Below are 12490 nucleotides of genomic sequence, written 5' to 3' on the forward strand. Positions count from 1 at the left end.
TCCATCTTCCAATCTTCTTGTGATCGTGTCAGTGTTACATATAGGCTTTACATACATGTTAATGTTTAATTATCTTAAGCTGAGCCTTTGCGGCATGGTTGTGAGCGGATTGCCGGGAATCGATGGATCAAGTCTTACGTAGGGCTCAGTCTTACATGGCTTCACGTCTAGTCTGCACCCCATATTAAATCAACGGGTACTACTTGCCTTCCAGCAAAACGCGGATTATTAATATGATGGAAAGATGTCCCTAAAGTAAATGAGTATAATGAGTAAACAATGCCTAGAAAGGTGTTCAACAAATACGCAAAAGTTAAACTTATTGTTCTAATTAGATTATCTTTTTTAAACAAAGAAATATAATATGTTAATATTCACAAACAGCAATCAACTGGTGGGTTAATATTATCACACACTAAAATCATTTTTAATGGCTAAATACAGCTCGGTTTCGAGTAATGTTTCTACAATAATTGCATTGAATTGTTAACGGAGATTTTTCATGTGAATACAATTTCAGGCCTACGTGCATGAAACAAAAAAGTTACATTTTCAAATAAAAATTATCGTTATCAGGAGCGGAAACATTACAAAGTGTACATGTAATTACCTTGTTAATTTCTCTTCTCGCTATCTATTATGATTTAAAAGTAAATTCGCTTGGTATCGGATTGTTCGGGAATGTTAAATATGCATAGAAAAAAAAGAGTGAAAATCACATTATAATAATTGGTGTTAACTATATAAAAAGAACCGTACTCCATTATCAAAAAAAGAGTTCACATAATATTCAATCTTTTTTGAAAAGATAAGTTTTATCGTTAATCAGAAACGTCGTCAATGGCTTTTTATTGTTAGTTAGCATCATCGTAAGAGTAATCGTGCATATACAACATAAGTTGTCTCCTGTAAGAGCGGCTTGTTAAATTCGTGGAAACACTGTTCAAGAAATGTAATATACATTTTTATAAAGACGATGTACACATATCAGGTCCATTTATGTCATGTTATGCATTGTTAGCTGTATGCTACGATGGCAAAGACAAATCAATATGTTATACCTTTCTTAATGCGATGTAGAGAAGATATGCAAAAGCAAATAAACACATCTGTGTGGTTGATGATTAAGAATGAAACACTATTTTTCTTAAATGAAATCCTTCATAACAAGGGGCATCTTCATTCAACAGAGTATTGTGCCATTAAGAATTATTATCCATATTATATTCAAAAACTCGTAAATGTTATAATGTAAATAATGTAACCAAAAAAGGCAAGGGAAACATAAAAATGTTAATTTATTTGAATCTGCATTTAATGCATGTGTTTTCAAAACTAGATCATCATTTCGAATTTTAGAAAAACATTGTCACCACTACAAAGGCAACATAAACAAATCAATTTTGATACAAATTGGTCAGAATGTTTAGTAAGTTTATATCTTTGCATAGTTCGCAACTGGTGCACGTGCGTCCAAAACTCAGGTCATTATCTCACGTTTTAGAAATTAAATATAATCACTTTAGTGGCCATATGTATGTCTCAATCTTAAAGAAGCTTAGTAAAAGCGTTTATCTTGACTTATTCATTTTAGACCGAGTTTGTATTTGGGTCATGTGCGTTAAAAACTATGTAACTAGGTCAAATGGTAGAAAAAACTTGTCGACCCTCAAAAGACCATATGGATGACTATATCGAGAAGAAATTGTATCCTTATGTTAATCTTAAAAATACATAGACCAATCTTAAATCTTGGTCTCGTTCGGCTAAAGAACTAGGCCATCATGTCAAATCTTAAAAACACCATCATGACTTATTCCCGATAAAGTTTGGTCAGAAATTGTATCTTGAAAATATCTATTTTAAATTCAAAGCTGGGTTACGTGCGTACATAACATATGTAACATTGAAAAATCTTATAAAAAAAATTGTTACTTCTTAAAAATAGCTTGCATGATTCTGTTTTGATGAAACACAAGTTTTTATATTTACATCTTCTAAGCCGACTTAGAATCTGTATCACTTGCGTAACAATAATAAGTCACATATTGAAATGTTAGAAAAAAGAGCAAGTTACCATTCCAGAAAAAGTATTAATGTTTCAATCTTGATGAAACTTAATCAGAATGTTTATTTTGGCAACACGTTGCCAGTATTTGAATCGGGATTAGGTGCAATTAAAACTAGATCACCATCTCAAAGCTTAGAAAAAAACTTGTTACCACTCTAGGGCAAACATTATTTACTCAAGTTGGTTGATAATAATTATTAAGGGTAAATTTAAATCTGGGACATATACATGTACATACTAGGTCGCAAGGGCAAAGCTTCAAAAGACGTGTTACCACTTCAGGGCTACATGTACGACTCAGTCTTGATAAAACGTGGTCAGCTTGTTTATCTTGACAACATAAAGGTCATGTTTGAATCTGTATTAAGTGTGGTCAATGAGGAGATTACCTGGTCAATTTTGCAGAATTTGGTGTCCGTCAACCCAGGTGAGCGATAAACGGTCATTATTGCCGTCTTGTTTAATAAATCTTATTTAATATATTAACATGTTGTGTATATAGTTCATTTAAAATTCAAAGTAACATGCATTAGATACAATATACATCTGCTTTGTTAGATGTGTTATAAGAGCATTGAAAATTATTTATAATAATAGTTTTCGCTATATTATAATTACATTATCATAGTTCAATAAAGTGCAAAGTAAAGTGCTACTAATTGTATTCCAGTAACTACTTTAATAATATATTATCCTTGTATGCTTCAATTCTATATTGAAACACAGTTTATACGATACAAACAAACCTTATTGTTGAACATATTACATGAAACAGAACGTATAGTTCAAACATGTCTAGTAAATTGTAATGCTTGTCAGGAAAGGGTCGCAACGCGAGGTTTTAAGTCAGATTGCTTGATATAAATACAATCTTCAAATATATCTAAAGCGGTATTTTTTAAACTGTTATATTGCTGAACATTTATACTGTAATATAATATAATATAAAAATTAGTATGAACTTGAAATTATTTCCTACGCTTAAAGTTTTGTTAATAAATGTTCAAATACATCTCAAATGAATTAGTTTCGGCTATTTCAAACAGTAGACAAAATGGGGGCGCTATTTGCAAGAACATCAACTTAAGAGTATACTGTTGTTTTATTCAAAAGTGGAACAACGCATAGACATTATCAAAGTTTCAAACAAAAAAAACTGCACGAAACATGCATATTTAACTTATACTGAAAGTGGAAAAAGAAACCAACCCGTATTGTTTCAACTGTTGTTTAAATGTCAGACAATATGTATGTCTCACATTACATCGCCGGATATATATGTCCTTATGATACATACCGTTGTCTTTGCTTAAAAAACAGTTCATATATCATGGTTCATCAGTTTTAATAGGCATTATGACACCACGATCGCCGAGTCCAAAAGTATTACTCTATGTTGATACTCATGTGAATCACACCATAAGATAAATCTCGGAGCGACGATAACATGTCCATAGAACAGACATGTCTAAGCAAACATCGTGCACACAGCGGGCTGAATATCCTTTTTCACTTTGATAGAAGTTATATAACCCAATAACTAGTTTTGGAAACGCACGAAATGAACCTTACTTTATTTGTTATGTGTTGCTAGTGCTCTTTAAGTGGCTTCATGGCTAACGAAAATATAGTTCATTTTATTAATATTTTATTAATATTTTATTGATCATAAGCTTTCTATTTCAAGTGGCGTATTATCGACAGATTCTTGTACCATCAATTTTATTGCCCGTTTTTTATATAGAAATTGCTTACTTGGGATTTGTCATTTTTAAATAATGTGTTTTGTTTATTGTCGCATGAACAATGTCGTAGTGTTCTATATGAAAATTCTGCATGACCAGTAATTATGACAAACGAATAATATTACGTTGGCATGGAATGGCTGATGACACAGCGGAACTGGGCGTGTCAACTAACGCATTTGATTAAGTCTATTTATCTACAAAAAGCAGTTCCGGTGCAATTAATATTTGTTCTGAACGCAATTATTACCTTTTGTATGAAAATTCAGTGTGAATAAATATTGCAACCGTCATCAACTATTGTCGTCAGGAAACCAAACATGCCCTTGTGTTAGCAGTAGTCATTCGTCCCTTGAACCTATTGCACGTTAGGTACGAACATTATGGCAGTATGTAGAGTTCCTTGCAATGATATGAAAAAGTAAATTTACTTCCATTGATAATAGATTAACGATAATTTACGAAAGTGGTTGCAGCAATGTAAATGTATACTTTCTATACGTAGAACAAGTGAGCTCACTACATGTATTGTCAGAAAGTGCTGATTAATAATACTGTTCATATTCATTGGGAATAGTTAATATTTTTCATTATTTTACGTGAGCGTTCGTATTCTAAGGCACTCAAACGTATTATAATTGAGGTTGTAATGTAATGGTGTCGTACATCAATACAGCATTGTGAATTCGGAGTACACCTTTAAGTGCAATTAAGATTAGAGACCTTCCATATCAACGATATCCACACACTAACAATTTAACCTGTTATGTTATTTGCTCAACTTAGTGTTAAAAATCGTGTGGAATGCATTTGTTGTATTGTACAAACACAAACCTGGCTTTCATTTGCCGATCAAACAAAACTAACAACAACGTCAAATCAATAATTTCATTGTGAGTAAACTTGAATATATAAGTCATCCTAGTTTCTTGTCTGCCTTATATGACCTATGTCGAATAATACTTGTTAAAATATGCAATTATCGGCACATAGCAAATTTATTGAGACCTCCTTAAAAAAAAATACTTTTTATAGAGAGAATATCAGGTTACTGCCCGATCTTTGTGTAATATATCAGGCAAGGCTTAGAACATTATAACGGCGAGGCAATGGTCATTAAAGCGGCAATACGCCAAGGCATAAAACATGGTTAACCATGGATAAACACAGCTATCTCAAGGTAAACCATGGTCTTTGAAACGTGGTCTACAATTTTTAAACAGGGCCATTCATGTTTCTACTCTGTTCATTTCACATGAATGGTCTATGTTGGAGACATTTCCGGTATTATGTACTCATCTATTGACAGGAGGTTGCCGTGGTGTAATGGATAAGGTGTCTGCTTTGCGACCGGGTGGTCATGGGTTCAATCCCCACTGTGGGAGCATTTTTTATATTTCCACCAAAGACAAAGCACTGGTTCTAGGCCCAGGAAACGGACTCGAAAACGTTTCAATAAGCCTGAGGCTTTCGATGCAATCGAGTTAAAAAAAATAGTTTTAAACTAACCACTGAGCTGGAGTCCGTTATGTAGGATGTTGCTATTGAGCCATATTCTGGACCCTGGAATCGGACTTACTGCATCTGATGATATTTTAATCGCCGACTGACGCAAAATATTGCAAAATTAGTGATTTAAGCAATACATTGGGTCAGAACCATTTGCCATTGTCAAAGATCGCGTTATTTTAAAAAAGGTGACTGATTTCTGGCATAGCGTTCTGTTGTGTTAGAGATTTTTAAGAAGGTCTCCAACCTGCCAATACAAAATAATACAATGCCATGCAAACGAACGACACATTTATCATACCAACGCATTGATATCTGCCTGATATAACGTTGCCTGATATTTTTTTCTATCATGGTCAACAAAAAGGTCTAATATCAGTCATGTGTGGAGGATAATCATATTACTCGGAATCAACTATGGTGTAATCATTTTTATTGAAGTCGAATCAGATTCAACAAAACAAACAATTTGATACCAATATGTAATATATTTTAGACACAAAATGCAACACAAACAGCAGAAAAACAACAACATGTTTTACAAATATTAAGCGCGCGTACTCATGACGTCATTTTAACACATCAAAAAACAAAAGTCATATTCTTCCAGGCTAACAGCTTTTTAGCTAATTTTTTTTTATTATTTAAAATCGGGGACGTAGCGGTATGATAAACCGAAAACAGGTTACTGTCTGATCTTTTTGTAATAAATCAGGCTCGGCACGAATAAAATAACGGCTCGGTAAGCCTCGCCGTTATATTATTCTAAGCCTTGCCAGATCTATTACAAAAAGATCAGGCGGTAACCTGTTATTCTCTATCTATCCGCCACAGTGAGAAAAATGCGAATTTAAGAAACTAACGATATACTTACTTTGATTTATCTGCTATTTAAGGGTCTTTTCATTCTATTATTTTGGGAGACTTTATATGAATCTCATCTTAAAAATGCCTTGTATGCAAATTTCTGAGTCATTTTAACTTACAATTTTATTAGTTGGTCACGTTAGCGGCCAGCTAAATTTACAGAGCATATTTTGCAAATCATTATGAGCTTCGAAGCCTTAAGTACGGTAAGAACCACAACTTACTCTGCACGGGACGATTACCGCTGCCTGTCTGCAGCAGACGACAAATGATTCTGCTCTAGCAGTGAGTGTATATACCCTCTAGCAGTGAGTTTATATACCAGCTTTTAAGTCGACATTGGCCAGTCTAGTGTTTATCATTGAAATCTGTACATATTGGCTTCTTTCAGGGAAAACGGGGCTCAATGCACGTCAAATAAGATTAGCATGTGCACACTGATTAGCCTGTGCACTGCGCACAGTCAAGCTTATCAAGGACGACAACAGCGAACAACTGCAGTACCTTCAGCGCTTTGATTTTACTATGTATTGCGCATGAACACTTATTGTACTGTTATAGAATGATCTCATTAACTGAATCCAAACACTTATGTCATCAAGCACGCATTCCAATGTCCGCTAAATCGATACTGTTTGCATGTAAATCAATATCCGGTTTTGTATTTGTTGATAGCAACAAGCATTGAAGTTTATTATTATAGACGAGTTCGATTAGGGTCAATCCGTGAAAAGTCGGACGTCTTTAAAAGTCGGACAGTTGACAGTAAAACACATAATAAAATATACAAAAACCGACTTGAAATCCCCAGTAACACGCATTTAGTGACACATAGAAATTCACTTTGAAAAAATACATTTACACAGTATGTGCATCGACACCGTTTACGTAAACACAAAACCAATGACGTGCCACACACAGGCTTATGACGATACGCATTGTTTCCATAAATATTTATTTATTTCTATAATATGTGTATAACTCTATAGACCCTCATTTAACAGTTCATAATAAATAGTTTAATGAACAACAGTTTGCATTTCCAGTAAATTAAATATTTAAACGTTAATTACAACCAATTTCATAGGCAGATTTTGACCGTGAGTGTAAACTTTTATGTTTTGGCGAAGTTTCTTAAAATTGCCACTTAAGATTAATTAAAAAAACAACACTGTAATAATACTTGTAAAAGACTCGATAGCGTTAGGTCATACTTTCCTATGGCGTGAACACAATTTTAGTTTCCGCTTTCTAAGACGAGATAGAGTGTATTCGCCGTCACAGTCAAATTATCAGGTATATGACTGAATCGCGCCATGAGAAAACCAGCCTTAAAGACTTCGACGACGTCATCGGTAAATCGTCATTTTCATTACGTCAAAATTTTCTGCGAAAAATTGATTTGCATTTGTGCGTGAGATATTTATTAACACGAGTGTTTTATATCGTTCGGAATTTAAGAACTCGTGGAACGGATGCCGATCTTAAGGTAAAAAACCTTAATACTATATACATTTATTTTATGTCAGTTTTTTTTTGCAAAATCGTCACTGACTAAACGATTTAAAGTTATTTATTAAAGCCTCCTATTGATAATTGAACCACTTCACGTATTGTTTTTGCACTGAATCATTGAATGAAAGACACTTTGGTTGATTGTAGAATATTTTCAGACAATTACTTGATTATTTGTTATTTTTTAAACCATGATTCACTGTCTAATATGTGTTGTTGTATCTAAGTTGTATGAATGTTTAGTTCATAATTAACGCCTCTTAATATTTTGCTGCTTGCGAAGAGCGAAGTGTACGGCGCCTTAAAATTTCCTCTTTCAAAAGCATCTTCCGCATATTCGAATTGCCAAACCGAAAGAGGACGTTTTGGCACGTGCGAGCGACTTCGCAAGTACATTATCGGCGCTGTAACAGAAGAAGCGCTAAGCGCAATGGAGAACCACATCGCTGACGCGCGCAATGTTGTTAAATTAATTACAACTTAATTGATTGTTAGCCTATACATTTAAGTAATAATGTAATGTAATGTAATATTCCCATATTTTGCATATTTAGTTAAAATTCCAGTGAAAACCCGAAATCCAAAGCGGTAATTGGTATTGATATTTAATTCTTGTTCATAATTTTACAGGAAAGAAATGTTTACTTAGACTGCGTGGAGCTGGCGTAACGGGAAGTCGTTAATAGACGAACACTTCAATGCGCTACCTGGCATCCGGTATGTAGCAGCTATAAAACAATTTAAAATAAAGTAAATTGTACGCAAATATGTATTTACACTTATTTAATTTGGACAAACTACCACAAATAGAATGTGTACTTCCGCTACAGGAAATATGTGTACTTCCGAATGTCGTCTGCAACCCCCGGCGTAGTCATGGTGAAGACATGTAGCGAAGGTGAAGAAACCTCCTTTTGTTTGCTGAAGAATGAATGTTTTTATGGCGTTCCATTTGGGTCGAAACTGTATGTAGCCTTTTAGGTAAACATTAATTTGTTCTTAAAAGTAAATATTGTACTTCGAAGTACAAAAATTGTACTTCGAAGTACAAATATAAAATACACTTCGAAGTATATATTTGTACCCCAAAGTACAATTTGTTCTTCGACGTACATGTTTGTATTTCGACGTACAAATTTTCTGAACAGCCAATCAGAACACTCGTCTCTTGAGCCGCTTTTCCTTCAGATGTATTCATAGTTTAAAATCTTGTTTTAATTGAGAACAAAATGAATACAAATATCAAAATTGAAAAACAAAGAAGTTTCAAGTATTTAATGTATTGAAATATATTATATACCAATTTGAAAAAGATTCAATGTTACCTTTTTTAACTTAAAATTATCAAGCATGTTGTGAGAATTTATTGACCATGCGGGGCGGAGTATCACGGTCCAGCGCATTTCTGTGTAGGAAATTCCCAACGGTAACCACACAGTTACCAAACGATTACGGGATTAAAAATGTATAATAAACTCTGTGTTCGTAGTTTGTGATAACCATTATTTGCATAAGTCAGAGGTTAATTCCGCCACGCCAGGTCAATAAATACCCACAATATCTATGAGTTAGCGGTCGATCGTCGCATAATTTGGTATAAATAATAATGATGTTCAATAAATACGCACAATATCTATGAGTTAGCGGTCGATCGTCGCATAATTTGGTATAAATAATAATAATGTTCAATAAATACGCACAATATCTATAAGTTAGCGGTCGATAGTCGCATAATTTGGTATAAATAATAATAATAATAATAATAATGTTCGATTTCAAATATCTCTAAAAGCAACAGATGTAAGGCGTCTTCTGATTGGCTAACTCTCAAGGGTCGGTAAAAACTGTACCTCGAAGTTTGTCAGCTCGGGGTCGCGGAGGCTTTCCGTGTTAGACAGCATGTTGCATTTATATTGTTGCTAAAGTGTATAATTTAACAAGTAATGGTAAATATATTATGTATTCTACACGTTTGTTTCACAAAATCACAAAAAGATAGATTTAATAGGTGATTATTTAAATTGAAAAAATGTCAAAGGTATTCAATTTTGTGAAGAAAATCATACATTAATATTAACACAATATATGGCATAACCAAACAGTAACACATTAACGTCATCGGTATCAAAAAGAAAAACATTGAAATTATCAATCAATGATTACGGACATTACAAATATAAAATATATCCGTAGTGAATTAGAAAAAAAACTCCGTACGACATGACGTCAAAATGACGTCGTAATGACGCTCGTCTCAGCGTTACATAGGTTCACGAAAATGGAAATAAGTATAGGCTATAGGAAGAAAAGTATGAGGTTTTATTACATATTTCGAACCGGAAATGAATGTACATAACGAAAATGCAAAAAAGTAAAAATCGAAAAATGTGTTAATAAGGCTGGTTTTCTCATGGCGCGATTCGTGTGTAGATGATATAACTCTGTTTTCGGAATTTAATTACACGAATATAATGTCGTTTAAATATGGACCGCGCTCTGTCAAAATGGGGTTTAATGCATGTGCGTAAAGTGTCGTCCAGATTAGCCTGTGCAGTCCACACAGGCTAATCAGGGACGACACTTTCAGCCTAAACTGAAATTTTGCTACGAAGAGACTTTCCGTAAACGAAACATAACATATAAGCGGAAAGTGTCGTCCCTGATAAGCCTGTGCGGACTACACATGCTAATCTGGAACGACACTACGCACATGCATTAAACCCAATATTCACAGAGCACGGCGCATATTTTTTTGTTCTATAACGTGGTTCTGAGTCATCGGGTTTCAATCTGTAATATTATTGAACTGTCCCAACGTGCTGTTGTTTATAAAATGTTTACAATGTTCTTTTTATATATAACATTGGCCCACTTTTGAGACGGTACAATATTTGCAACTAGTTTTTCATAATACCTTTTGTCTTTTTTCAATGCAATTTATAACAAAATACTATAGAACCAAAGTTGTGTTGTGCTGACGGGCATTACTATCATATTGGCTTTCAAAACAATTCGAACAGTGTCTGCCTTTTAAGAGCTTAATTACGAATTTATTGGTGAAAAATAAATCATACCTGTTGACACTTGTGTCTGAAAAATAATATATGCGTTTACGTGACAATGACGAAGTAGAAACATGTCGGCTGAGACCACACACTACGAATAATTCATAAATGTATTGAAATGCTTGCGACGGCAGTACTGAAGGTCTAATCCGTTCCCTTTGATTCGTTATTATTTATTTATTCTAAAGTTTGAACATTACGAAATCGTTGAGATACCGGCATACGGGTAATTCATAAAATGGAGTAGTAGGTACCTTAATTACTCTTCGAGCGCCCTTAAAACTTTGTTTTCGTTTCCGCACATTGTGATAAATAATATACGTACTTAATCAATGTTTGAGTATCCCCATGTCACTTGCCGAAATGAGAACGCGTGTTTGTAAATACCACTTATTTAGTTGTTTCAATTACTGAAAGATAATGAATCGAAATTCTTGTAATTTGTTTGTCGTTGTTTTACCGGAATAAACTTCCATGTTGCAATTTGAGCATCGAGTAAAAGACCTGCCTGCTATTTAATACACAGTGGTATGAACCTTTTATCATTACAATTTAGATAATATATTCTTAAATTTTGCTTATTATGATTACCTTTTCTATTATTGAATAATATACTATAACGCATTCAAATACTATACAACATCCATTTGTCAAATTTCAAAATTTGAAAGGGAGCTTGTTGCCTTAGAAAACTAAATTCATAAAGTTTTAACAGCCATGCACATATAAACAATAGTGTTGAAAAGCTTCGAGAATATCATAATTGGCACTAAATGACAGCGAACAATTATTCTCGTAATTGTGAAAAAATACACACCATATATATGAATTTTAGTGATTTTCTAACATATTTTACTTCAAATCCATTAATACTTACAAATATACATGCCTATTGACACAAAGCAAGTCAATCTAACGGTATACAGATTCCTCGTATAAAATTTTCCAGATTTATTTCCGTAATCTGGTTGTTAGAACACATGTGTGGTTAATTGTGCTAAAAATGTCACTGTTGGAAAATTGAGAGTCATTAATATTAGGTGAACATCTAGGTGTTCAAAAAATAAGAGTCACACACAATAAATGTTTTGACTAAAACAAGGATGTCCGAAAATTTAGATACTGAGAAAAAAGAGTAACATTCGTCTTTAACGATTAGCCAAAACATTATTAACACGCTATTTTTAAACCAGAGATAGCAAGGTTGCTCGTACACATATTTTGTTATGTATGGTCAATTAAAGAAGATAGAAACATTACATTGTTCAAAAGGTCACTTATAACACCGTCTCGCCAAAACAATTACTCTGCTTGCATTTGCGATAAATTTGGTACGTGAGCCGCTGTCGTATTATCGTTTCAAGCAATTCAACGGAGTCAACTGAATGTTGTAAATACATATTGTAATATTATGCCCATGTATGCATTCCTTGCCGAAATCTATCTATCTATCTATCTATCTATCTATCTATCTATCTATCTATCTATCTATCTATCTATCTATCTATCTATCTATCTATCTATCTATCTATCTATCTATCTATCTATCTATCTATCTATCTATCTATCCTATCTATCTATCTATCTATCTATCTATCTATCTATCTATCTATCTATCTATCTATCTATCTATCTATCTATCTATCTATCTATCTATCTATCTATCTATCTATCTATCTAATTATCTATCTATCTATCTATCTATCTATCTAATTATC

Source organism: Dreissena polymorpha, chromosome 13, assembly GCF_020536995.1.
Source record: "Dreissena polymorpha isolate Duluth1 chromosome 13, UMN_Dpol_1.0, whole genome shotgun sequence".
Lineage (NCBI taxonomy): Eukaryota > Metazoa > Mollusca > Bivalvia > Myida > Dreissenidae > Dreissena > Dreissena polymorpha.